Here is a 24844-nt window from a genome sequence, read left to right on the forward strand (position 1 = left end):
CGGAAGACACCATTAGTAACCCCCAACCAATCTAGTAGGCCAAATGCAGTTTAAAATTTGTAAATACAGGCCGAAATCCTGAAGATTAAAGCTCAGCTTTGTTCAGTGGAGGAGAACACCAAGGAGCAGCAGATACTGTTAGTAGGCCCCAAACAAACTAGTGGGCCAAATGCAGTTTAAAATTTGTAAATATAGGCCAAAAGACTGAAGATTGAAGCTCAGCTTTGTTCAGTGGAGGAAAACACCAAGGAACGGCAGACATCGTTATTAGGCCCCAACCAAACTAGTAGGCCAAATGCAGGTTAATATCTGATATAGGCCGAAAGCCTGAAGATTAAAGCTCAGCTTTGTTCAGTGGAGGAGAACACCAAGGAGCGGCAGACACCGTTAGTAGGCCCCAACCAAACTAGTAGGCCAAATGCAGTTTAATATCTGATATAGGCCGAAAGCCTGAAGATTGAAGCTCAGCTTTGTTCAGTGGAGGAGAACACCAAGGAGCGGAAGACACCGTTAGTAGGCCCCAACCAAACTAGTGGGCCAAATGCAGTTTAATATCTGATATAGGCTGATAGCCTGAAGATTAGAGCTCAGCTTTGTTCAGTGGAGGAGAACACCAAGGAGCGGCAGACACCGTTATTAGGCCCTAACCAAACTAGTGGGCCAACTGCAGTTTAATATCTGATATAGGCCGAAAGCCTGAAGATTGAAGCTCAGCTTTGTTCAGGGGAGGAGAACACCAAGGAGCGGAAGACACCATTAGTAACCCCCAACCAATCTAGTAGGCCAAATGCAATTTAAAATTTGTAAATACAGGCCGAAATCCTGAAGATTAAAGCTCAGCTTTGTTCAGTGGAGGAGAACACCAAGGAGCAGCAGATACTGTTAGTAGGCCCCAAACAAACTAGTAGGCCAAATGCAGTTTAATATCTGATATAGGCCGAAAGCCTGAAGATTAAAGCTCAGCTTTGTTCAGTGGAGGAGAACACCAAGGAGCGGCAGACACCGTTAGTAGGCCCCAACCAAACTAGTAGGCCAAATGCAGTTTAATATCTGATATAGGCCGAAAGCCTGAAGATTGAAGCTCAGCTTTGTTCAGTGGAGGAAAATACCAAGGAGCGGCAGATACCGTTAGTAGGCCCCAAACAAACTAGTAGGCCAAATGCAGTTTAATATCTGATATAGGCCGAAAGCCTGAAGATTAATGCTCAGCTTTGTTCAGTGGAGGAGAACACCACGGAGTGGCAGACACCGTTATTAGGCCCCAACCAAACTAGTGGGCCAAATGCAGTTTAATATCTTATATAGGCTGATAGCCTGAAGATTAGAGCTCAGCTTTGTTCAGTGGAGGAGAACACCAAGGAGCGGCAGACACCGTTATTAGGCCCCAACCAAACTAGTGGGCCAACTGCAGTTTAATTTCTGATATAGGCCGAAAGCCTGAAGATTGAAGCTCAGCTTTGTTCAGGGGAGGAGAACACCAAGGAGCGGAAGACACCATTAGTAACCCCCAACCAATCTAGTAGGCCAAATGCAGTTTAAAATTTGTAAATACAGGCCGAAATCCTGAAGATTAAAGCTCAGCTTTGTTCAGTGGAGGAGAACACCAAGGAGCAGCAGATACTGTTAGTAGGCCCCAAACAAGCTAGTGGGCCAAATGCAGTTTAAAATTTGTAAATATAGGCCAAAAGCCTGAAGATTGAAGCTCAGCTTTGTTCAGTGGAGGAAAACACCAAGGAACGGCAGACACCGTTATTAGGCCCCAACCAAACTAGTAGGCCAAATGCAGTTTAATATCTGATATAGGCCGAAAGCCTGAAGATTGAAGCTCAGCTTTGTTCAGTGGAGGAGAACACCAAGGAGCGGCAGATACCTTTAGCAGGCCCCAAACAAACTAGTAGGCCAAATGCAGTTTAATATCTGATATAGGCCGAAAGCCTGAAGATTAATGCTCAGCTTTGTTCAGTGGAGGAGAACACCACGGAGTGGCAGACACCGTTATTAGGCCCCAACCAAACTAGTGGGCCAAATGCAGTTTAATATCTGATATAGGCTGATAGCCTGAAGATTAGAGCTCAGCTTTGTTCAGTGGAGGAGAACACCAAGGAGCGGCAGACACCGTTATTAGGCCCTAACCAAACTAGTGGGCCAACTGCAGTTTAATATCTGATATAGGCCGAAAGCCTGAAGATTGAAGCTCAGCTTTGTTCAGGGGAGGAGAACACCAAGGAGTGGAAGACACCATTAGTAACCCCCAACCAATCTAGTAGGCCAAATGCAGTTTAAAATTTGTAAATACAGGCCGAAATCCTGAAGATTAAAGCTCAGCTTTGTTCAGTGGAGGAGAACACCAAGGAGCAGCAGATACTGTTAGTAGGCCCCAAACAAACTAGTGGGCCAAATGCAGTTTAAAATTTGTAAATATAGGCCAAAAGACTGAAGATTGAAGCTCAGCTTTGTTCAGTGGAGGAAAACACCAAGGAACGGCAGACATCGTTATTAGGCCCCAACCAAACTAGTAGGCCAAATGCAGGTTAATATCTGATATAGGCCGAAAGCCTGAAGATTAAAGCTCAGCTTTGTTCAGTGGAGGAGAACACCAAGGAGCGGCAGACACCGTTAGTAGGCCCCAACCAAACTAGTAGGCCAAATGCAGTTTAATATCTGATATAGGCCGAAAGCCTGAAGATTGAAGCTCAGCTTTGTTCAGTGGAGGAGAACACCAAGGAGCGGAAGACACCGTTAGTAGGCCCCAACCAAACTAGTGGGCCAAATGCAGTTTAATATCTGATATAGGCTGATAGCCTGAAGATTAGAGCTCAGCTTTGTTCAGTGGAGGAGAACACCAAGGAGCGGCAGACACCGTTATTAGGCCCTAACCAAACTAGTGGGCCAACTGCAGTTTAATATCTGATATAGGCCGAAAGCCTGAAGATTGAAGCTCAGCTTTGTTCAGGGGAGGAGAACACCAAGGAGCGGAAGACACCATTAGTAACCCCCAACCAATCTAGTAGGCCAAATGCAATTTAAAATTTGTAAATACAGGCCGAAATCCTGAAGATTAAAGCTCAGCTTTGTTCAGTGGAGGAGAACACCAAGGAGCAGCAGATACTGTTAGTAGGCCCCAAACAAACTAGTAGGCCAAATGCAGTTTAATATCTGATATAGGCTGATAGCCTGAAGATTAAAGCTCAGCTTTGTTCAGTGGAGGAGAACAACAAGGAGCGGCAGACACCGTTAGTAGGCCCCAACCAAACTAGTAGGCCAAATGCAGTTTAATATCTAATATAGACCGAAAGCCTGAAGATTGAAGCTCAGCTTTGTTCAGTGGAGGAGAACACCAAGGAGCGGCAGATACCGTTAGTAGGCCCCAAACAAACTAGTAGGCCAAATGCAGTTTAATATCTGATATAGGCCGAAAGCCTGAAGATTAATGCTCAGCTTTGTTCAGTGGAGGAGAACACCACGGAGTGGCAGACACCGTTATTAGACCCCAACCAAACTAGTGGGCCAAATGCAGTTTAATATCTGATATAGGCTGATATCCTGAAGATTAGAGCTCAGCTTTGTTCAGTGGAGGAGAACACCAAGGAGCGGCAGACACCGTTATTAGTCCCCAACCAAACTAGTGGGCCAACTGCAGTTTAATATCTGATATAGGCCGAAAGCCTGAAGATTGAAGCTCAGCTTTGTTCAGGGGAGGAGAACACCAAGGAGCGGAAGACACCATTAGTAACCCCCAACCAATCTAGTAGGCCAAATGCAGTTTAAAATTTGTAAATACAGGCCGAAATCCTGAAGATTAAAGCTCAGCTTTGTTCAGTGGAGGAGAACACCAAAGAGCAGCAGATACTGTTAGAAGGCCCCAAACAAACTAGTGGGCCAAATGCAGTTTAAAATTTGTAAATATAGGCCAAAAGCCTGAAGATTAAAGCTCAGCTTTGTTCAGTGGAGGAGAACACGAAGGAGCGGCAGAAACCGTTATTAGGCCCCAACCAAACTAGTGGGCCAAATGCAGTTTAAAATTTGTAGATACAGTCCGAAAGCCTGAAGATTGAAGCTCAGCTTTGTTCAGTGGAGAAGAACACCAAGGAGCGGCAGAAACCGTTATTAGGCCACAACCAAACTAGTGGGCCAAATGCAGTTTAATATCTGATATAGGCCGAAAGCCTGAAGATTAAAGCTCAGCTTTGTTCAGTGGAGGAGAACACCAAGGAGCGGCAGACACCGTTAGTAGGCCCCAACCAAACTAGTAGGCCAAATGCAGTTTAATATCTGATATAGGCCGAAAGCCTGAAGATTGAAGCTCAGCTTTGTTCAGTGGAGGAGAACACCAAGGAGCGGCAGACACCGTTAGTAGGCCCCAACCAAACTAGTAGGCCAATTGAAGTTTAAAATTTGAAAATATAGGCCGAAAGCCTGAAGATTGAAGCTCAGCTTTGTTCAGTGGAGAACACCAAGGAGCGGCAGACACCGTTAGTAGGCCCCAACCAAAGTAGTAGGCCAAATGCAGTTTAATATCTGATATAGGCCGAAAGCCTGAAGATTGAAGCTCAGCTTTGTTCAGTGGAGGAGAACACCAAGGAGCGGCAGACACCGTTAGTAGGGCCCAACCAAACTAGTAGGCCAAATGCAGTTTAATATCTGATATAGGCCGAAAGCCTGAAGATTGAAGCTCAGCTTTGTTCAGTGGAGGAGAACACCAAGGAGCGGCAGATACCTTTAGCAGGCCCCAAACAAACTAGTAGGCCAAATGCAGTTTAATATCTGATATAGGCCGAAAGCCTGAAGATTAATGCTCAGCTTTGTTCAGTGGAGGAGAACACCACGGAGTGGCAGACACCGTTATTAGGCCCCAACCAAACTAGTGGGCCAAATGCAGTTTAATATCTGATATAGGCTGATAGCCTGAAGATTAGAGCTCAGCTTTGTTCAGTGGAGGAGAACACCAAGGAGCGGCAGACACCGTTATTAGGCCCCAACCAAACTAGTGGGCCAACTGCAGTTTAATATCTGATATAGGCCGAAAGCCTGAAGATTGAAGCTCAGCTTTGTTCAGGGGAGGAGAACACCAAGGAGCGGAAGACACCATTAGTAACCCCCAACCAATCTAGTAGGCCAAATGCAGTTTAAAATTTGTAAATACAGGCCGAAATCCTGAAGATTAAAGCTCAGCTTTGTTCAGTGGAGGAGAACACCAAGGAGCAGCAGATACTGTTAGTAGGCCCCAAACAAGCTAGTGGGCCAAATGCAGTTTAAAATTTGTAAATATAGGCCAAAAGCCTGAAGATTGAAGCTCAGCTTTGTTCAGTGGAGGAAAACACCAAGGAACGGCAGACACCGTTATTAGGCCCCAACCAAACTAGTAGGCCAAATGCAGTTTAATATCTGATATAGGCCGAAAGCCTGAAGATTAAAGCTCAGCTTTGTTCAGTGGAGGAGAACACCAAGGAGCGGCAGACACCGTTAGTAGGCCCCAACCAAACTAGTAGGCCAAATGCAGTTTAATATCTGATATAGGCCGAAAGCCTGAAGATTGAAGCTCAGCTTTGTTCAGTGGAGAACACCAAGGAGCGGTAGACACCGTTAGTAGGCCCCAACAAAACTAGTAGGCCAAATGCAGTTTAAAATTTGAAAATATAGGCCGAAAGCCTGAAGATTGAAGCTCAGCTTTGTTCAGTGGAGGAGAACACCAAGGAGCGGCAGACACCATTATTAGGCCACAACCAAACTAGTGGGCCAAATGCAGTTTAAAATTTGTAAATATAGGCCAAAAGCCTGAAGATTGAAACTCAGCTTTGTTCAGTGGAGGAAAACACCAAGGAACGGCAGACACCGTTATTAGGCCCCAACCAAACTAGTAGGCCAAATGCAGTTTAATATCTGATATAGGCTGAAAGCCTGAAGATTAAAGCTCAGCTTTGTTCAGTGGAGGAGAACAACAAGGAGCGGCAGACACCGTTAGTAGGCCCCAACCAAACTAGTAGGCCAAATGCAGTTTAATATCTAATATAGACCGAAAGCCTGAAGATTGAAGCTCAGCTTTGTTCAGTGGAGGAGAACACCAAGGAGCGGCAGAAACCGTTATTAGGCCCCAACCAAACTAGTGGGCCAAATGCAGTTTAATATCTGATATAGGCCGAAAGCCTGAAGATTAAAGCTCAGCTTTGTTCAGTGGAGGAGAACACCAAGGAGCGGCAGACACCGTTAGTAGGCCCCAACCAAACTAGTAGGCCAAATGCAGTTTAATATCTGATATAGGCCGAAAGCCTGAAGATTGAAGCTCAGCTTTGTTCAGTGGAGGAGAACACCAAGGAGCGGCAGACACCGTTAGTAGGCCCCAACCAAACTAGTAGGCCAATTGAAGTTTAAAATTTGAAAATATAGGCCGAAAGCCTGAAGATTGAAGCTCAGCTTTGTTCAGTGGAGAACACCAAGGAGCGGCAGACACCGTTAGTAGGCCCCAACCAAAGTAGTAGGCCAAATGCAGTTTAATATCTGATATAGGCCGAAAGCCTGAAGATTGAAGCTCAGCTTTGTTCAGTGGAGGAGAACACCAAGGAGCGGCAGACACCGTTAGTAGGGCCCAACCAAACTAGTAGGCCAAATGCAGTTTAATATCTGATATAGGCCGAAAGCCTGAAGATTGAAGCTCAGCTTTGTTCAGTGGAGGAGAACACCAAGGAGCGGCAGATACCTTTAGCAGGCCCCAAACAAACTAGTAGGCCAAATGCAGTTTAATATCTGATATAGGCCGAAAGCCTGAAGATTAATGCTCAGCTTTGTTCAGTGGAGGAGAACACCACGGAGTGGCAGACACCGTTATTAGGCCCCAACCAAACTAGTGGGCCAAATGCAGTTTAATATCTGATATAGGCTGATAGCCTGAAGATTAGAGCTCAGCTTTGTTCAGTGGAGGAGAACACCAAGGAGCGGCAGACACCGTTATTAGGCCCCAACCAAACTAGTGGGCCAACTGCAGTTTAATATCTGATATAGGCCGAAAGCCTGAAGATTGAAGCTCAGCTTTGTTCAGGGGAGGAGAACACCAAGGAGCGGAAGACACCATTAGTAACCCCCAACCAATCTAGTAGGCCAAATGCAGTTTAAAATTTGTAAATACAGGCCGAAATCCTGAAGATTAAAGCACAGCTTTGTTCAGTGGAGGAGAACACCAAGGAGCAGCAGATACTGTTAGTAGGCCCCAAACAAGCTAGTGGGCCAAATGCAGTTTAAAATTTGTAAATATAGGCCAAAAGCCTGAAGATTGAAGCTCAGCTTTGTTCAGTGGAGGAAAACACCAAGGAACGGCAGACACCGTTATTAGGCCCCAACCAAACTAGTAGGCCAAATGCAGTTTAATATCTGATATAGGCCGAAAGCCTGAAGATTAAAGCTCAGCTTTGTTCAGTGGAGGAGAACACCAAGGAGCGGCAGACACCGTTAGTAGGCCCCAACCAAACTAGTAGGCCAAATGCAGTTTAATATCTGATATAGGCCGAAAGCCTGAAGATTGAAGCTCAGCTTTGTTCAGTGGAGAACACCAAGGAGCGGTAGACACCGTTAGTAGGCCCCAACAAAACTAGTAGGCCAAATGCAGTTTAAAATTTGAAAATATAGGCCGAAAGCCTGAAGATTGAAGCTCAGCTTTGTTCAGTGGAGGAGAACACCAAGGAGCGGCAGACACCATTATTAGGCCACAACCAAACTAGTGGGCCAAATGCAGTTTAAAATTTGTAAATATAGGCCAAAAGCCTGAAGATTGAAACTCAGCTTTGTTCAGTGGAGGAAAACACCAAGGAACGGCAGACACCGTTATTAGGCCCCAACCAAACTAGTAGGCCAAATGCAGTTTAATATCTGATATAGGCTGAAAGCCTGAAGATTAAAGCTCAGCTTTGTTCAGTGGAGGAGAACAACAAGGAGCGGCAGACACCGTTAGTAGGCCCCAACCAAACTAGTAGGCCAAATGCAGTTTAATATCTAATATAGACCGAAAGCCTGAAGATTGAAGCTCAGCTTTGTTCAGTGGAGGAGAACACCAAGGAGCGGCAGATACCGCTAGTAGGCCCCAAACAAACTAGTAGGCCAAATGCAGTTTAATATCTGATATAGGCCGAAAGCCTGAAGATTAATGCTCAGCTTTGTTCAGTGGAGGAGAACACCACGGAGTGGCAGACACCGTTATTAGACCCCAACCAAACTAGTGGGCCAAATGCAGTTTAATATCTGATATAGGCTGATATCCTGAAGATTAGAGCTCAGCTTTGTTCAGTGGAGGAGAACACCAAGGAGCGGCAGACACCGTTATTAGTCCCCAACCAAACTAGTGGGCCAACTGCAGTTTAATATCTGATATAGGCCGAAAGCCTGAAGATTGAAGCTCAGCTTTGTTCAGGGGAGGAGAACACCAAGGAGCGGAAGACACCATTAGTAACCCCCAACCAATCTAGTAGGCCAAATGCAGTTTAAAATTTGTAAATACAGGCCGAAATCCTGAAGATTAAAGCTCAGCTTTGTTCAGTGGAGGAGAACACCAAAGAGCAGCAGATACTGTTAGAAGGCCCCAAACAAACTAGTGGGCCAAATGCAGTTTAAAATTTGTAAATATAGGCCAAAAGCCTGAAGATTGAAGCTCAGCTTTGTTCAGTGGAGGAGAACACGAAGGAGCGGCAGAAACCGTTATTAGGCCCCAACCAAACTAGTGGGCCAAATGCAGTTTAAAATTTGTAGATATAGTCCGAAAGCCTGAAGATTGAAGCTCAGCTTTGTTCAGTGGAGAAGAACACCAAGGAGCGGCAGAAACCGTTATTAGGCCACAACCAAACTAGTGGGCCAAATGCAGTTTAATATCTGATATAGGCCGAAAGCCTGAAGATTAAAGCTCAGCTTTGTTCAGTGGAGGAGAACACCAAGGAGCGGCAGACACCGTTAGTAGGCCCCAACCAAACTAGTAGGCCAAATGCAGTTTAATATCTGATATAGGCCGAAAGCCTGAAGATTGAAGCTCAGCTTTGTTCAGTGGAGGAGAACACCAAGGAGCGGCAGACACCGTTAGTAGGCCCCAACCAAACTAGTAGGCCAATTGAAGTTTAAAATTTGAAAATATAGGCCGAAAGCCTGAAGATTGAAGCTCAGCTTAGTTCAGTGGAGAACACCAAGGAGCGGCAGACACCGTTAGTAGGCCCCAACCAAAGTAGTAGGCCAAATGCAGTTTAATATCTGATATAGGCCGAAAGCCTGAAGATTGAAGCTCAGCTTTGTTCAGTGGAGGAGAACACCAAGGAGCGGCAGACACCGTTAGTAGGGCCCAACCAAACTAGTAGGCCAAATGCAGTTTAATATCTGATATAGGCCGAAAGCCTGAAGATTGAAGCTCAGCTTTGTTCAGTGGAGGAGAACACCAAGGAGCGGCAGATACCTTTAGCAGGCCCCAAACAAACTAGTAGGCCAAATGCAGTTTAATATCTGATATAGGCCGAAAGCCTGAAGATTAATGCTCAGCTTTGTTCAGTGGAGGAGAACACCACGGAGTGGCAGACACCGTTATTAGGCCCCAACCAAACTAGTGGGCCAAATGCAGTTTAATATCTGATATAGGCTGATAGCCTGAAGATTAGAGCTCAGCTTTGTTCAGTGGAGGAGAACACCAAGGAGCGGCAGACACCGTTATTAGGCCCCAACCAAACTAGTGGGCCAACTGCAGTTTAATATCTGATATAGGCCGAAAGCCTGAAGATTGAAGCTCAGCTTTGTTCAGGGGAGGAGAACACCAAGGAGCGGAAGACACCATTAGTAACCCCCAACCAATCTAGTAGGCCAAATGCAGTTTAAAATTTGTAAATACAGGCTGAAATCCTGAGGATTAAAGCTCAGCTTTGTTCAGTGGAGGAGAACACCAAGGAGCAGCAGATACTGTTAGTAGGCCCCAAACAAGCTAGTGGGCCAAATGCAGTTTAAAATTTGTAAATATAGGCCAAAAGCCTGAAGATTGAAGCTCAGCTTTGTTCAGTGGAGGAAAACACCAAGGAACGGCAGACACCGTTATTAGGCCCCAACCAAACTAGTAGGCCAAATGCAGTTTAATATCTGATATAGGCCGAAAGCCTGAAGATTAAAGCTCAGCTTTGTTCAGTGGAGGAGAACACCAAGGAGCGGCAGACACCGTTAGTAGGCCCCAACCAAACTAGTAGGCCAAATGCAGTTTAATATCTGATATAGGCCGAAAGCCTGAAGATTGAAGCTCAGCTTTGTTCAGTGGAGAACACCAAGGAGCGGTAGACACCGTTAGTAGGCCCCAACAAAACTAGTAGGCCAAATGCAGTTTAAAATTTGAAAATATAGGCCGAAAGCCTGAAGATTGAAGCTCAGCTTTGTTCAGTGGAGGAGAACACCAAGGAGCGGCAGACACCATTATTAGGCCACAACCAAACTAGTGGGCCAAATGCAGTTTAAAATTTGTAAATATAGGCCAAAAGCCTGAAGATTGAAACTCAGCTTTGTTCAGTGGAGGAAAACACCAAGGAACGGCAGACACCGTTATTAGGCCCCAACCAAACTAGTAGGCCAAATGCAGTTTAATATCTGATATAGGCTGAAAGCCTGAAGATTAAAGCTCAGCTTTGTTCAGTGGAGGAGAACAACAAGGAGCGGCAGACACCGTTAGTAGGCCCCAACCAAACTAGTAGGCCAAATGCAGTTTAATATCTAATATAGACCGAAAGCCTGAAGATTGAAGCTCAGCTTTGTTCATTGGAGGAGAACACCAAGGAGCGGCAGATACCGTTAGTAGGCCCCAAACAAACTAGTAGGCCAAATGCAGTTTAATATCTGATATAGGCCGAAAGCCTGAAGATTAATGCTCAGCTTTGTTCAGTGGAGGAGAACACCACGGAGTGGCAGACACCGTTATTAGACCCCAACCAAACTAGTGGGCCAAATGCAGTTTAATATCTGATATAGGCTGATATCCTGAAGATTAGAGCTCAGCTTTGTTCAGTGGAGGAGAACACCAAGGAGCGGCAGACACCGTTATTAGTCCCCAACCAAACTAGTGGGCTAACTGCAGTTTAATATCTGATATAGGCCGAAAGCCTGAAGATTGAAGCTCAGCTTTGTTCAGGGGAGGAGAACACCAAGGAGCGGAAGACACCATTAGTAACCCCCAACCAATCTAGTAGGCCAAATGCAGTTTAAAATTTGTAAATACAGGCCGAAATCCTGAAGATTAAAGCTCAGCTTTGTTCAGTGGAGGAGAACACCAAAGAGCAGCAGATACTGTTAGAAGGCCCCAAACAAACTAGTGGGCCAAATGCAGTTTAAAATTTGTAAATATAGGCCAAAAGCCTGAAGATTGAAGCTCAGCTTTGTTCAGTGGAGGAGAACACGAAGGAGCGGCAGAAACCGTTATTAGGCCCCAACCAAACTAGTGGGCCAAATGCAGTTTAAAATTTGTAGATATAGTCCGAAAGCCTGAAGATTGAAGCTCAGCTTTGTTCAGTGGAGAAGAACACCAAGGAGCGGCAGAAACCGTTATTAGGCCACAACCAAACTAGTGGGCCAAATGCAGTTTAATATCTGATATAGGCCGAAAGCCTGAAGATTAAAGCTCAGCTTTGTTCAGTGGAGGAGAACACCAAGGAGCGGCAGACACCGTTAGTAGGCCCCAACCAAACTAGTAGGCCAAATGCAGTTTAATATCTGATATAGGCCGAAAGCCTGAAGATTGAAGCTCAGCTTTGTTCAGTGGAGGAGAACACCAAGGAGCGGCAGACACCGTTAGTAGGCCCCAACCAAACTAGTAGGCCAATTGAAGTTTAAAATTTGAAAATATAGGCCGAAAGCCTGAAGATTGAAGCTCAGCTTAGTTCAGTGGAGAACACCAAGGAGCGGCAGACACCGTTAGTAGGCCCCAACCAAAGTAGTAGGCCAAATGCAGTTTAATATCTGATATAGGCCGAAAGCCTGAAGATTGAAGCTCAGCTTTGTTCAGTGGAGGAGAACACCAAGGAGCGGCAGACACCGTTAGTAGGGCCCAACCAAACTAGTAGGCCAAATGCAGTTTAATATCTGATATAGGCCGAAAGCCTGAAGATTGAAGCTCAGCTTTGTTCAGTGGAGGAGAACACCAAGGAGCGGCAGATACCTTTAGCAGGCCCCAAACAAACTAGTAGGCCAAATGCAGTTTAATATCTGATATAGGCCGAAAGCCTGAAGATTAATGCTCAGCTTTGTTCAGTGGAGGAGAACACCACGGAGTGGCAGACACCGTTATTAGGCCCCAACCAAACTAGTGGGCCAAATGCAGTTTAATATCTGATATAGGCTGATAGCCTGAAGATTAGAGCTCAGCTTTGTTCAGTGGAGGAGAACACCAAGGAGCGGCAGACACCGTTATTAGGCCCCAACCAAACTAGTGGGCCAACTGCAGTTTAATATCTGATATAGGCCGAAAGCCTGAAGATTGAAGCTCAGCTTTGTTCAGGGGAGGAGAACACCAAGGAGCGGAAGACACCATTAGTAACCCCCAACCAATCTAGTAGGCCAAATGCAGTTTAAAATTTGTAAATACAGGCTGAAATCCTGAGGATTAAAGCTCAGCTTTGTTCAGTGGAGGAGAACACCAAGGAGCAGCAGATACTGTTAGTAGGCCCCAAACAAGCTAGTGGGCCAAATGCAGTTTAAAATTTGTAAATATAGGCCAAAAGCCTGAAGATTGAAGCTCAGCTTTGTTCAGTGGAGGAAAACACCAAGGAACGGCAGACACCGTTATTAGGCCCCAACCAAACTAGTAGGCCAAATGCAGTTTAATATCTGATATAGGCCGAAAGCCTGAAGATTAAAGCTCAGCTTTGTTCAGTGGAGGAGAACACCAAGGAGCGGCAGACACCGTTAGTAGGCCCCAACCAAACTAGTAGGCCAAATGCAGTTTAATATCTGATATAGGCCGAAAGCCTGAAGATTGAAGCTCAGCTTTGTTCAGTGGAGAACACCAAGGAGCGGTAGACACCGTTAGTAGGCCCCAACAAAACTAGTAGGCCAAATGCAGTTTAAAATTTGAAAATATAGGCCGAAAGCCTGAAGATTGAAGCTCAGCTTTGTTCAGTGGAGGAGAACACCAAGGAGCGGCAGACACCATTATTAGGCCACAACCAAACTAGTGGGCCAAATGCAGTTTAAAATTTGTAAATATAGGCCAAAAGCCTGAAGATTGAAACTCAGCTTTGTTCAGTGGAGGAAAACACCAAGGAACGGCAGACACCGTTATTAGGCCCCAACCAAACTAGTAGGCCAAATGCAGTTTAATATCTGATATAGGCTGAAAGCCTGAAGATTAAAGCTCAGCTTTGTTCAGTGGAGGAGAACAACAAGGAGCGGCAGACACCGTTAGTAGGCCCCAACCAAACTAGTAGGCCAAATGCAGTTTAATATCTAATATAGACCGAAAGCCTGAAGATTGAAGCTCAGCTTTGTTCAGTGGAGGAGAACACCAAGGAGCGGCAGATACCGTTAGTAGGCCCCAAACAAACTAGTAGGCCAAATGCAGTTTAATATCTGATATAGGCCGAAAGCCTGAAGATTAATGCTCAGCTTTGTTCAGTGGAGGAGAACACCACGGAGTGGCAGACACCTTTATTAGACCCCAACCAAACTAGTGGGCCAAATGCAGTTTAATATCTGATATAGGCTGATATCCTGAAGATTAGAGCTCAGCTTTGTTCAGTGGAGGAGAACACCAAGGAGCGGCAGACACCGTTATTAGTCCCCAACCAAACTAGTGGGCCAACTGCAGTTTAATATCTGATATAGGCCGAAAGCCTGAAGATTGAAGCTCAGCTTTGTTCAGGGGAGGAGAACACCAAGGAGCGGAAGACACCATTAGTAACCCCCAACCAATCTAGTAGGCCAAATGCAGTTTAAAATTTGTAAATACAGGCCGAAATCCTGAAGATTAAAGCTCAGCTTTGTTCAGTGGAGGAGAACACCAAAGAGCAGCAGATACTGTTAGAAGGCCCCAAACAAACTAGTGGGCCAAATGCAGTTTAAAATTTGTAAATATAGGCCAAAAGCCTGAAGATTGAAGCTCAGCTTTGTTCAGTGGAGGAGAACACGAAGGAGCGGCAGAAACCGTTATTAGGCCCCAACCAAACTAGTGGGCCAAATGCAGTTTAAAATTTGTAGATATAGTCCGAAAGCCTGAAGATTGAAGCTCAGCTTTGTTCAGTGGAGAAGAACACCAAGGAGCGGCAGAAACCGTTATTAGGCCACAACCAAACTAGTGGGCCAAATGCAGTTTAATATCTGATATAGGCCGAAAGCCTGAAGATTAAAGCTCAGCTTTGTTCAGTGGAGGAGAACACCAAGGAGCGGCAGACACCGTTAGTAGGCCCCAACCAAACTAGTAGGCCAAATGCAGTTTAATATCTGATATAGGCCGAAAGCCTGAAGATTGAAGCTCAGCTTTGTTCAGTGGAGGAGAACACCAAGGAGCGGCAGACACCGTTAGTAGGCCCCAACCAAACTAGTAGGCCAATTGAAGTTTAAAATTTGAAAATATAGGCCGAAAGCCTGAAGATTGAAGCTCAGCTTTGTTCAGTGGAGAACACCAAGGAGCGGCAGACACCGTTAGTAGGCCCCAACCAAAGTAGTAGGCCAAATGCAGTTTAATATCTGATATAGGCCGAAAGCCTGAAGATTGAAGCTCAGCTTTGTTCAGTGGAGGAGAACACCAAGGAGCGGCAGACACCGTTAGTAGGGCCCAACCAAACTAGTAGGCCAAATGCAGTTTAATATCTGATATAGGCCGAAAGCCTGAAGATTGAAGCTCAGCTTTGTTCAGTGGAGGAGAACACCAAGGAGCGGCAGATACCTTTAGCAGGCCCCAAACAAACTAGTAGGCCAAATGCAGTTTAATATCTGATATAGGCCGAAAGCCTGAAGATTAATGCTCAGCTTTGTTCAGTGGAGGAGAACACCACGGAGTGGCAGACACCGTTATTAGGCCCCAACCAAACTAGTGGGCCAAATGCAGTTTAATATCTGATATAGGCTGATAGCCTGAAGATTAGAGCTCAGCTTTGTTCAGTGGAGGAGAACACCAAGGAGCGGCAGACACCGTTATTAGGCCCTAACCAAACTAGTGGGCCAACTGCAGTTTAATATCTGATATAGGCCGAAAGCCTGAAGATTGAAGCTCAGCTTTGTTCAGGGGAGGAGAACACCAAGGAGCGGAAGACACCATTAGTAACCCCCAACCAATCTAGTAGGCCAAATGCAGTTTAAAATTTGTAAATACAGGCCGAAATCCTGAAGATTAAAGCTCAGCTTTGTTCAGTGGAGGAGAACACCAAGGAGCAGCAGATACTGTTAGTAGGCCCCAAACAAACTAGTGGGCCAAATGCAGTTTAAAATTTGTAAATATAGGCCAAAAGACTGAAGATTGAAGCTCAGCTTTGTTCAGTGGAGGAAAACACCAAGGAACGGCAGACATCGTTATTAGGCCCCAACCAAACTAGTAGGCCAAATGCAGGTTAATATCTGATATAGGCCGAAAGCCTGAAGATTAAAGCTCAGCTTTGTTCAGTGGAGGAGAACACCAAGGAGCGGCAGACACCGTTAGTAGGCCCCAACCAAACTAGTAGGCCAAATACAGTTTAATATCTGATATAGGCCGAAAGCCTGAAGATTGAAGCTCAGCTTTGTTCAGTAGAGGAGAACACCAAGGAGCGGAAGACACCGTTAGTAGGCCCCAACCAAACTAGTGGGCCAAATGCAGTTTAATATCTGATATAGGCTGATAGCCTGAAGATTAGAGCTCAGCTTTGTTCAGTGGAGGAGAACACCAAGGAGCGGCAGACACCGTTATTAGGCCCCAACCAAACTAGTGGGCCAACTGCAGTTTAATATCTGATATAGGCCGAAAGCCTGAAGATTGAAGCTCAGCTTTGTTCAGGGGAGGAGAACACCAAGGAGCGGAAGACACCATTAGTAACCCCCAACCAATCTAGTAGGCCAAATGCAATTTAAAATTTGTAAATACAGGCCGAAATCCTGAAGATTAAAGCTCAGCTTTGTTCAGTGGAGGAGAACACCAAGGAGCAGCAGATACTGTTAGTAGGCCCCAAACAAACTAGTAGGCCAAATGCAGTTTAATATCTGATATAGGCCGAAAGCCTGAAGATTAAAGCTCAGCTTTGTTCAGTGGAGGAGAACACCAAGGAGCGGCAGACACCGTTAGTAGGCCCCAACCAAACTAGTAGGCCAAATGCAGTTTAATATCTGATATAGGCCGAAAGCCTGAAGATTGAAGCTCAGCTTTGTTCAGTGGAGAACACCAAGGAGCGGTAGACACCGTTAGTAGGCCCCAACAAAACTAGTAGGCCAAATGCAGTTTAAAATTTGAAAATATAGGCCGAAAGCCTGAAGATTGAAGCTCAGCTTTGTTCAGTGGAGGAGAACACCAAGGAGCGGCAGACACCATTATTAGGCCACAACCAAACTAGTGGGCCAAATGCAGTTTAAAATTTGTAAATATAGGCCAAAAGCCTGAAGATTGAAACTCAGCTTTGTTCAGTGGAGGAAAACACCAAGGAACGGCAGACACCGTTATTAGGCCCCAACCAAACTAGTAGGCCAAATGCAGTTTAATATCTGATATAGGCTGAAAGCCTGAAGATTAAAGCTCAGCTTTGTTCAGTGGAGGAGAACAACAAGGAGCGGCAGACACCGTTAGTAGGCCCCAACCAAACTAGTAGGCCAAATGCAGTTTAATATCTAATATAGACCGAAAGCCTGAAGATTGAAGCTCAGCTTTGTTCAGTGGAGGAGAACACCAAGGAGCGGCAGATACCGTTAGTAGGCCCCAAACAAACTAGTAGGCCAAATGCAGTTTAATATCTGATATAGGCCGAAAGCCTGAAGATTAATGCTCAGCTTTGTTCAGTGGAGGAGAACACCACGGAGTGGCAGACACCGTTATTAGACCCCAACCAAACTAGTGGGCCAAATGCAGTTTAATATCTGATATAGGCTGATATCCTGAAGATTAGAGCTCAGCTTTGTTCAGTGGAGGAGAACACCAAGGAGCGGCAGACACCGTTATTAGTCCCCAACCAAACTAGTGGGCCAACTGCAGTTTAATATCTGATATAGGCCGAAAGCCTGAAGATTGAAGCTCAGCTTTGTTCAGGGGAGGAGAACACCAAGGAGCGGAAGACACCATTAGTAACCCCCAACCAATCTAGTAGGCCAAATGCAGTTTAAAATTTGTAACTACAGGCCGAAATCCTGAAGATTAAAGCTCAGCTTTGTTCAGTGGAGGAGAACACCAAAGAGCAGCAGATACTGTTAGAAGGCCCCAAACAAACTAGTGGGCCAAATGCAGTTTAAAATTTGTAAATATAGGCCAAAAGCCTGAAGATTGAAGCTCAGCTTTGTTCAGTGGAGGAGAACACGAAGGAGCGGCAGAAACCGTTATTAGGCCCCAACCAAACTAGTGGGCCAAATGCAGTTTAAAATTTGTAGATATAGTCCGAAAGCCTGAAGATTGAAGCTCAGCTTTGTTCAGTGGAGAAGAACACCAAGGAGCGGCAGAAACCGTTATTAGGCCACAACCAAACTAGTGGGCCAAATGCAGTTTAATATCTGATATAGGCCGAAAGCCTGAAGATTAAAGCTCAGCTTTGTTCAGTGGAGGAGAACACCAAGGAGCGGCAGACACCGTTAGTAGGCCCCAACCAAACTAGTAGGCCAAATGCAGTTTAATATCTGATATAGGCCGAAAGCCTGAAGATTGAAGCTCAGCTTTGTTCAGTGGAGGAGAACACCAAGGAGCGGCAGACACCGTTAGTAGGCCCCAACCAAACTAGTAGGCCAATTGAAGTTTAAAATTTGAAAATATAGGCCGAAAGCCTGAAGATTGAAGCTCAGCTTTGTTCAGTGGAGAACACCAAGGAGCGGCAGACACCGTTAGTAGGCCCCAACCAAAGTAGTAGGCCAAATGCAGTTTAATATCTGATATAGGCCGAAAGCCTGAAGATTGAAGCTCAGCTTTGTTCAGTGGAGGAGAACACCAAGGAGCGGCAGACACCGTTAGTAGGGCCCAACCAAACTAGTAGGCCAAATGCAGTTTAATATCTGATATAGGCCGAAAGCCTGAAGATTGAAGCTCAGCTTTGTTCAGTGGAGGAGAACACCAAGGAGCGGCAGATACCTTTAGCAGGCCCCAAACAAACTAGTAGGCCAAATGCAGTTTAATATCTGATATAGGCCGAAAGCCTGAAGATTAATGCTCAGCTTTGTTCAGTGGAGGAGAACACCACGGAGTGGCAGACACCGTTATTAGGCCCCAACCAAACTAGTGGGCCAAATGCAGTTTAATATCTGATATAGGCTGATAGCCTGAAGATTAGAGCTCAGCTTTGTTCAGTGGAGGAGAACACCAAGGAGCGGCAGACACCGTTATTAGGCCCTAACCAAACTAGTGGGCCAACTGCAGTTTAATATCTGATATAGGCCGAAAGCCTGAAGATTGAAGCTCAGCTTTGTTCAGGGGAGGAGAACACCAAGGAGCGGAAGACACCATTAGTAACCCCCAACCAATCTAGTAGGCCAAATGCAGTTTAAAATTTGTAAATACAGGCCGAAATCCTGAAGATTAAAGCTCAGCTTTGTTCAGTGGAGGAGAACACCAAGGAGCAGCAGATACTGTTAGTAGGCCCCAAACAAACTAGTGGGCCAAATGCAGTTTAAAATTTGTAAATATAGGCCAAAAGACTGAAGATTGAAGCTCAGCTTTGTTCAGTGGAGGAAAACACCAAGGAACGGCAGACATCGTTATTAGGCCCCAACCAAACTAGTAGGCCAAATGCAGGTTAATATCTGATATAGGCCGAAAGCCTGAAGATTAAAGCTCAGCTTTGTTCAGTGGAGGAGAACACCAAGGAGCGGCAGACACCGTTAGTAGGCCCCAACCAAACTAGTAGGCCAAATGCAGTTTAATATCTGATATAGGCCGAAAGCCTGAAGATTGAAGCTCAGCTTTGTTCAGTGGAGGAGAACACCAAGGAGCGGAAGACACCGTTAGAAGGCCCCAACCAAACTAGTGGGCCAAATGCAGTTTAATATCTGATATAGGCTGATAGCCTGAAGATTAGAGCTCAGCTTTGTTCAGTGGAGGAGAACACCAAGGAGCGGCAGACACCGTTATTAGGCCCTAACCAAACTAGTGGGCCAACTGCAGTTTAATATCTGATATAGGCCGAAAGCCTGAAGATTGAAGCTCAGCTTTGTTCAGGGGAGGAGAACACCAAGGAGCGGAAGACACCATTAGTAACCCCCAACCAATCTAGTAGGCCAAATGCAATTTAAAATTTGTAAATACAGGCCGAAATCCTGAAGATTAAAGCTCAGCTTTGTTCAGTGGAGGAGAACACCAAGGAGCAGCAGATACTGTTAGTAGGCCCCAAACAAACTAGTGGGCCAAATGCAGTTTAAAATTTGTAAATATAGGCCAAAAGCCTGAAGATTGAAGCTCAGCTTTGTTCAGTGGAGGAAAACACCAAGGAACGGCAGACATCGTTATTAGGCCCCAACAAAACTAGTAGGCCAAATGCAGGTTAATATCTGATATAGGCCGAAAGCCTGAAGATTAAAGCTCAGCTTTGTTCAGTGGAGGAGAACACCAAGGAGCGGCAGACACCGTTAGTAGGCCCCAACCAAACTAGTAGGCCAAATGCAGTTTAAAATTTGAAAATATAGGCCGAAAGCCTGAAGATTGAAGCTCAGCTTTGTTCAGTGGAGAACACCAAGGAGCGGCAGACACCGTTAGTAGGCCCCAACCAAACTAGAAGGCCAAATGCAGTTTAATATCTGATATAGGCCGAAAGCCTGAAGATTAAAGCTCAGCTTTGTTCAGTGGAGGAGAACACCAAGGAGCGGCAGACACCGTTAGTAGGCCCCAACCAAACTAGTAGGCCAAATGCAGTTTAATATCTGATATAGGCCGAAAGCCTGAAGATTGAAGCTCAGCTTTGTTCAGTGGAGGAGAACACCAAGGAGCGGAAGACACCGTTAGTAGGCCCCAACCAAACTAGTAGGCCAAATGCAGTTTAAAATTTGAAAATATAGGCCGAAAGCCTGAATATTGAAGCTCAGCTTTGTTCAGTGGAGAACACCAAGGAGCGGCAGACACCGTTAGTAGGCCCCAACCAAACTAGTAGGCCAAATGCAGTTTAATATCTGATATAGGCCGAAAGCCTGAAGATTGAAGCTCAGCTTTGTTCAGTGGAGGAGAACACCAAGGAGCGGCAGACACCGTTAGTAGGGGCCAACCAAACTAGTAAGCCAAATGCAGTTTAATATCTGATATAGGCCGAAAGCCTGAAGATTAATGCTCAGCTTTGTTCAGTAGAGGAGAACACCACGGAGTGGCAGACACCGTTATTAGGCCCAAACCAAACTAGTGGGCCAAATGCAGTTTAATATCTGATATAGGCTGATAGCCTGAAGATTAGAGCTCAGCTTTGTTCAGTGGAGGAGAACACCAAGGAGCGGCAGACACCGTTAGTAGGCCACAACAAAACTAGTAGGCCAAATGCAGTTTAAAATTTGAAAATATAGGCCGAAAGCCTGAAGATTGAAGCTCAGCTTTGTTCAGTGGAGAACACCAAGGAGCGGCAGACACCGTTAGTAGGGCCCAACCAAACTAGTGGGCCAACTGCAGTTTAATATCTGATATAGGCCGAAAGCCTGAAGATTGAAGCTCAGCTTTGTTCAGGGGAGGAGAACACCAAGGAGCGGAAGACACCGTTAGTAACCCCCAACCAATCTAGTAGGCCAAATGCAGTTTAAAATTTGTAAATACAGGCCGAAATCCTGAAGATTAAAGCTCAGCTTTGTTCAGTGGAGAACACCAAGGAGCAGCACATACTGTTAGTAGGCCCCAAACAAACTAGTAGGCCAAATGCAGTTTAAAATTTTTAAATATAGACCGAAAGCCTGAAGATTGAAGCTCAGCCTTGTTCAGTGGAGAGCACCAAGGAGCGGCAGATACTGTTAGTAGGCCCCAAACAAACTAGAAGGCCAAATGCAGTTTAAAATTTGTAAATATAGGCCAAAAGCCTGAAGATTGAAGCTCAGCTTTGTTCAGTGGAGGAAAACACCAAGGAACGGCAGACACCGTTATTAGGCCCCAACCAAACTAGTAGGCCAAATGCAGTTTAATATCTGATATAGGCCGAAAGCCTGAAGATTAAAGCTCAGCTTTGTTCAGTGGAGGAGAACACCAAGGAGCGGCAGAAACTGTTAGTAGGCCCCAACCAAACTAGTAGGCCAAATGCATTTTAATATCTGATATAGGCCAAAAGCCTGAAGATTGAAGCTCAGCTTTGTTCAGTGGAGGAGAACACCAAGGAGCGGCAGACACCGTTAGTAGGCCCCAACCAAACTAGTAGGCCAATTGAAGTTTAAAATTTGAAAATATAAGCCAAAAGCCTGAAGATTGAAGCTCAGCTTTGTTCAGTGGAGAACACCAAAGAGCGGCAGACACCCTTAGTAGGCCCCAACCAAACTAGTAGGCCAAATGCAGTTTAATATCTGATATAGGCCGAAAGCCTGAAGATTGAAGCTCAGCTTTGTTCAGTGGAGGAGAACACCAAGGAGCGGCAGACACCGTTAGTAGGGCCCAACCAAACTAGTAGGCCAAATGCAGTTTAATATCTGATATAGGCCGAAAGCCTGAAGATTGAAGCTCAGCTTTGTTCAGTGGAGGAGAACACCAAGGAGCGGCAGATACCATTAGCAGGCCCCAAACAAACTAGTAGGCCAAATGCAGTTTAATATCTGATATAGGCCGAAAGCCTGAAGATTGAAGCTCAGCTTTGTTCAGTGGAGGAGAACACCAAGGAGCGGCAGATACCGTTTGTAGGCCCCAAACAAACTAGTAGGCCAAATGCAGTTTAATATCTGATATAGGCCGAAAGCCTGAAGATTGAAGCTCAGCTTTGTTCAGTGGAGGAGAACACCAAGGAGCGGCAGATACCGTTTGTAGGCCCCAAACAAACTAGTAGGCCAAATGCAGTTTAATATCTGATATAGGCCGAAAGCCTGAAGATTAATGCTCAGCTTTGTTCAGTGGAGGAGAACACCACGGAGTGGCAGACACCGTTATTAGGCCCCAACCAAACTAGTGGGCCAAATGCAGTTTAATATCTGATATAGGCTGATAGCCTGAAGATTAGACCTCAGCTTCGTTCAGTGGAGGAGAACACCAAGGTGCGGCAGACACCGTTATTAGGCCCCAACCGAACTAGAGGGCCAACTGCAGTTTAATATCTGATATAGGCCGAAAGCCTGAAGATTGAAGCTCAGCTTTGTTCAGGGGAGGAGAACACCAAGGAGCGGAAGACACCATTAGTAACCCCCAACCAATCTAGTAGGCCAAATGCAGTTTAAAATTTGTAAATACAGGCCGAAATCCTGAAGATTAAAGCTCAGCTTTGTTCAGTGGAGGAGAACACCAAGGAGCAGCAGATACTGTTAGTAGGCCCCAAACAAACTAGTGGGCCAAATGCAGTTTAAAATTTGTAAATATAGGCCAAAAGCCTGAAGATTGAAGCTCAGCTTTTTTCAGTGGAGGAAAACACCAAGGAACGGCAGACACCGTTATTAGGCCCCAACCAAACTAGTAGGCCAAATGCAGTTTAATATCTGATATAGGCCGAAAGCCTGAAGATTAAAGCTCAGCTTTGTTCAGTGGAGGAGAACACCAAGGAGCGGCAGACACCGTTAGTAGGCCCCAACCAAACTAGTAGGCCAAATGCAGTTTAATATCTGATATAGGCCGAAAGCCTGAAGATTGAAGCTCAGCTTTGTTCAGTGGAGAACACCAAGGAGCGGCAGACACCATTATTAGGCCCCAACCAAACTAGTGGGCCAAATGCAGTTTAATATCTGATATAGGCCGAAAGCCTGAAGATTAAAGCTCAGCTTTGTTCAGTGGAGGAGAACAACAAGGAGCGGCAGACACCGTTAGTAGGCCCCAACCAAACTAGTAGGCCAAATGCAGTTTAATATCTGATATAGACCGAAAGCCTGAAGATTGAAGCTCAGCTTTGTTCAGTGGAGGAGAACACCAAGGAGCGGCAGATACCGTTAGTAGGCCCCAAACAAACTAGTAGGCCAAATGCAGTTTAATATCTGATATAGGCCGAAAGCCTGAAGATTAATGCTCAGCTTTGTTCAGTGGAGGAGAACACCACGGAGTGGCAGACACCGTTATTAGGCCCCAACCAAACTAGTGGGCCAAATGCAGTTTAATATCTGATATAGGCTGATAGCCTGAAGATTAGAGCTCAGCTTTGTTCAGTGGAGGAGAACACCAAGGAGCGGCAGACACCGTTATTAGGCCCCAACCAAACTAGTGGGCCAACTGCAGTTTAATATCTGATATAGGCCGAAAGCCTGAAGATTGAAGCTCAGCTTTGTTCAGGTGAGGAGAACACCAAGGAGCGGAAGACACCATTAGTAACCCCCAACCAATCTAGTAGGCCAAATGCAGTTTAAAATTTGTAAATACAGGCCGAAATCCTGAAGATTAAACCTCAGCTTTGTTCAGTGGAGGAGAACACCAAAGAGCAGCAGATACTGTTAGTAGGCCCCAAACAAACTAGTGGGCCAAATGCAGTTTAAAATTTGTAAATATAGGCCAAAAGCCTGAAGATTGAAGCTCAGCTTTGTTCAGTGGAGGAGAACACGAAGGAGCGGCAGGCACCGTTATTAGGCCCCAACCAAACTAGTGGGCCATATGCAGTTTAAAATTTGTAGATATAGTCCGAAAGCCTGAAGATTGAAGCTCAGCTTTGTTCAGTGGAGAAGAACACCAAGGAGCGACAGAAACCGTTATTAGGCCACAACCAAACTAGTGGGCCAAATGCAGTTTAAAATTTGTAAATATAGGCCAAAAGCCTGAAGATTGAAGCTCAGCTTTGTTCAGTGGAGGAAAACACCAAGGAACGGCAGACACCGTTATTAGGCCCCAACCAAACTAGTAGGCCAAATGCAGTTTAATTTCTGATATAGGCCGAAAGCCTGAAGATTAAAGCTCAGCTTTGTTCAGTGGAGGAGAACACCAAGGAGCGGCAGACACCGTTAGTAGGCCCCAACCAAACTAGTAGGCCAAATGCAGTTTAATATCTGATATAGGCCGAAAGCCTGAAGATTGAAGCTCAGCTTTGTTCAGTGGAGGAGAACACCAAGGAGCGGCAGACACCGTTAGTAGGCCCCAACCAAACTAGTAGGCCAATTGCAGTTTAAAATTTGAAAATGTAGGCCGAAAGCCTGAAGATTGAAGCTCAGCTTTGTTCAGTGGAGAACACCAAGGAGCGGCAGACACCGTTAGTAGGCCCCAACCAAAGTAGTAGGCCAAATGCAGTTTAATATCTGATATAGGCCGAAAGCCTGAAGATTGAAGCTCAGCTTTGTTCAGTGGAGGAGAACACCAAGGAGCGGCAGACACCGTTAGTAGGGCCCAACCAAACTAGTAGGCCAAATGCAGTTTAATATCTGATATAGGCCGAAAGCCTGAAGATTGAAGCTCAGCTTTGTTCAGTGGAGGAGAACACCAAGGAGCGGCAGATACCTTTAGCAGGCCCCAAACAAACTAGTTGGCCAAATGCAGTTTAATATCTGATATAGGCCGAAAGCCTGAAGATTAATGCTCAGCTTTGTTCAGTGGAGGAGAACACCACGGAGTGGCAGACACCGTTATTAGGCCCCAACCAAACTAGTGGGCCAAATGCAGTTTAATATCTGATATAGGCTGATAGCCTGAAGATTAGAGCTCAGCTTT

The sequence above is a fragment of the Ranitomeya variabilis genome, chromosome 4, assembly GCF_051348905.1.
Source record: "Ranitomeya variabilis isolate aRanVar5 chromosome 4, aRanVar5.hap1, whole genome shotgun sequence".
In the NCBI taxonomy this organism is placed as follows: Eukaryota; Metazoa; Chordata; class Amphibia; order Anura; family Dendrobatidae; genus Ranitomeya; species Ranitomeya variabilis.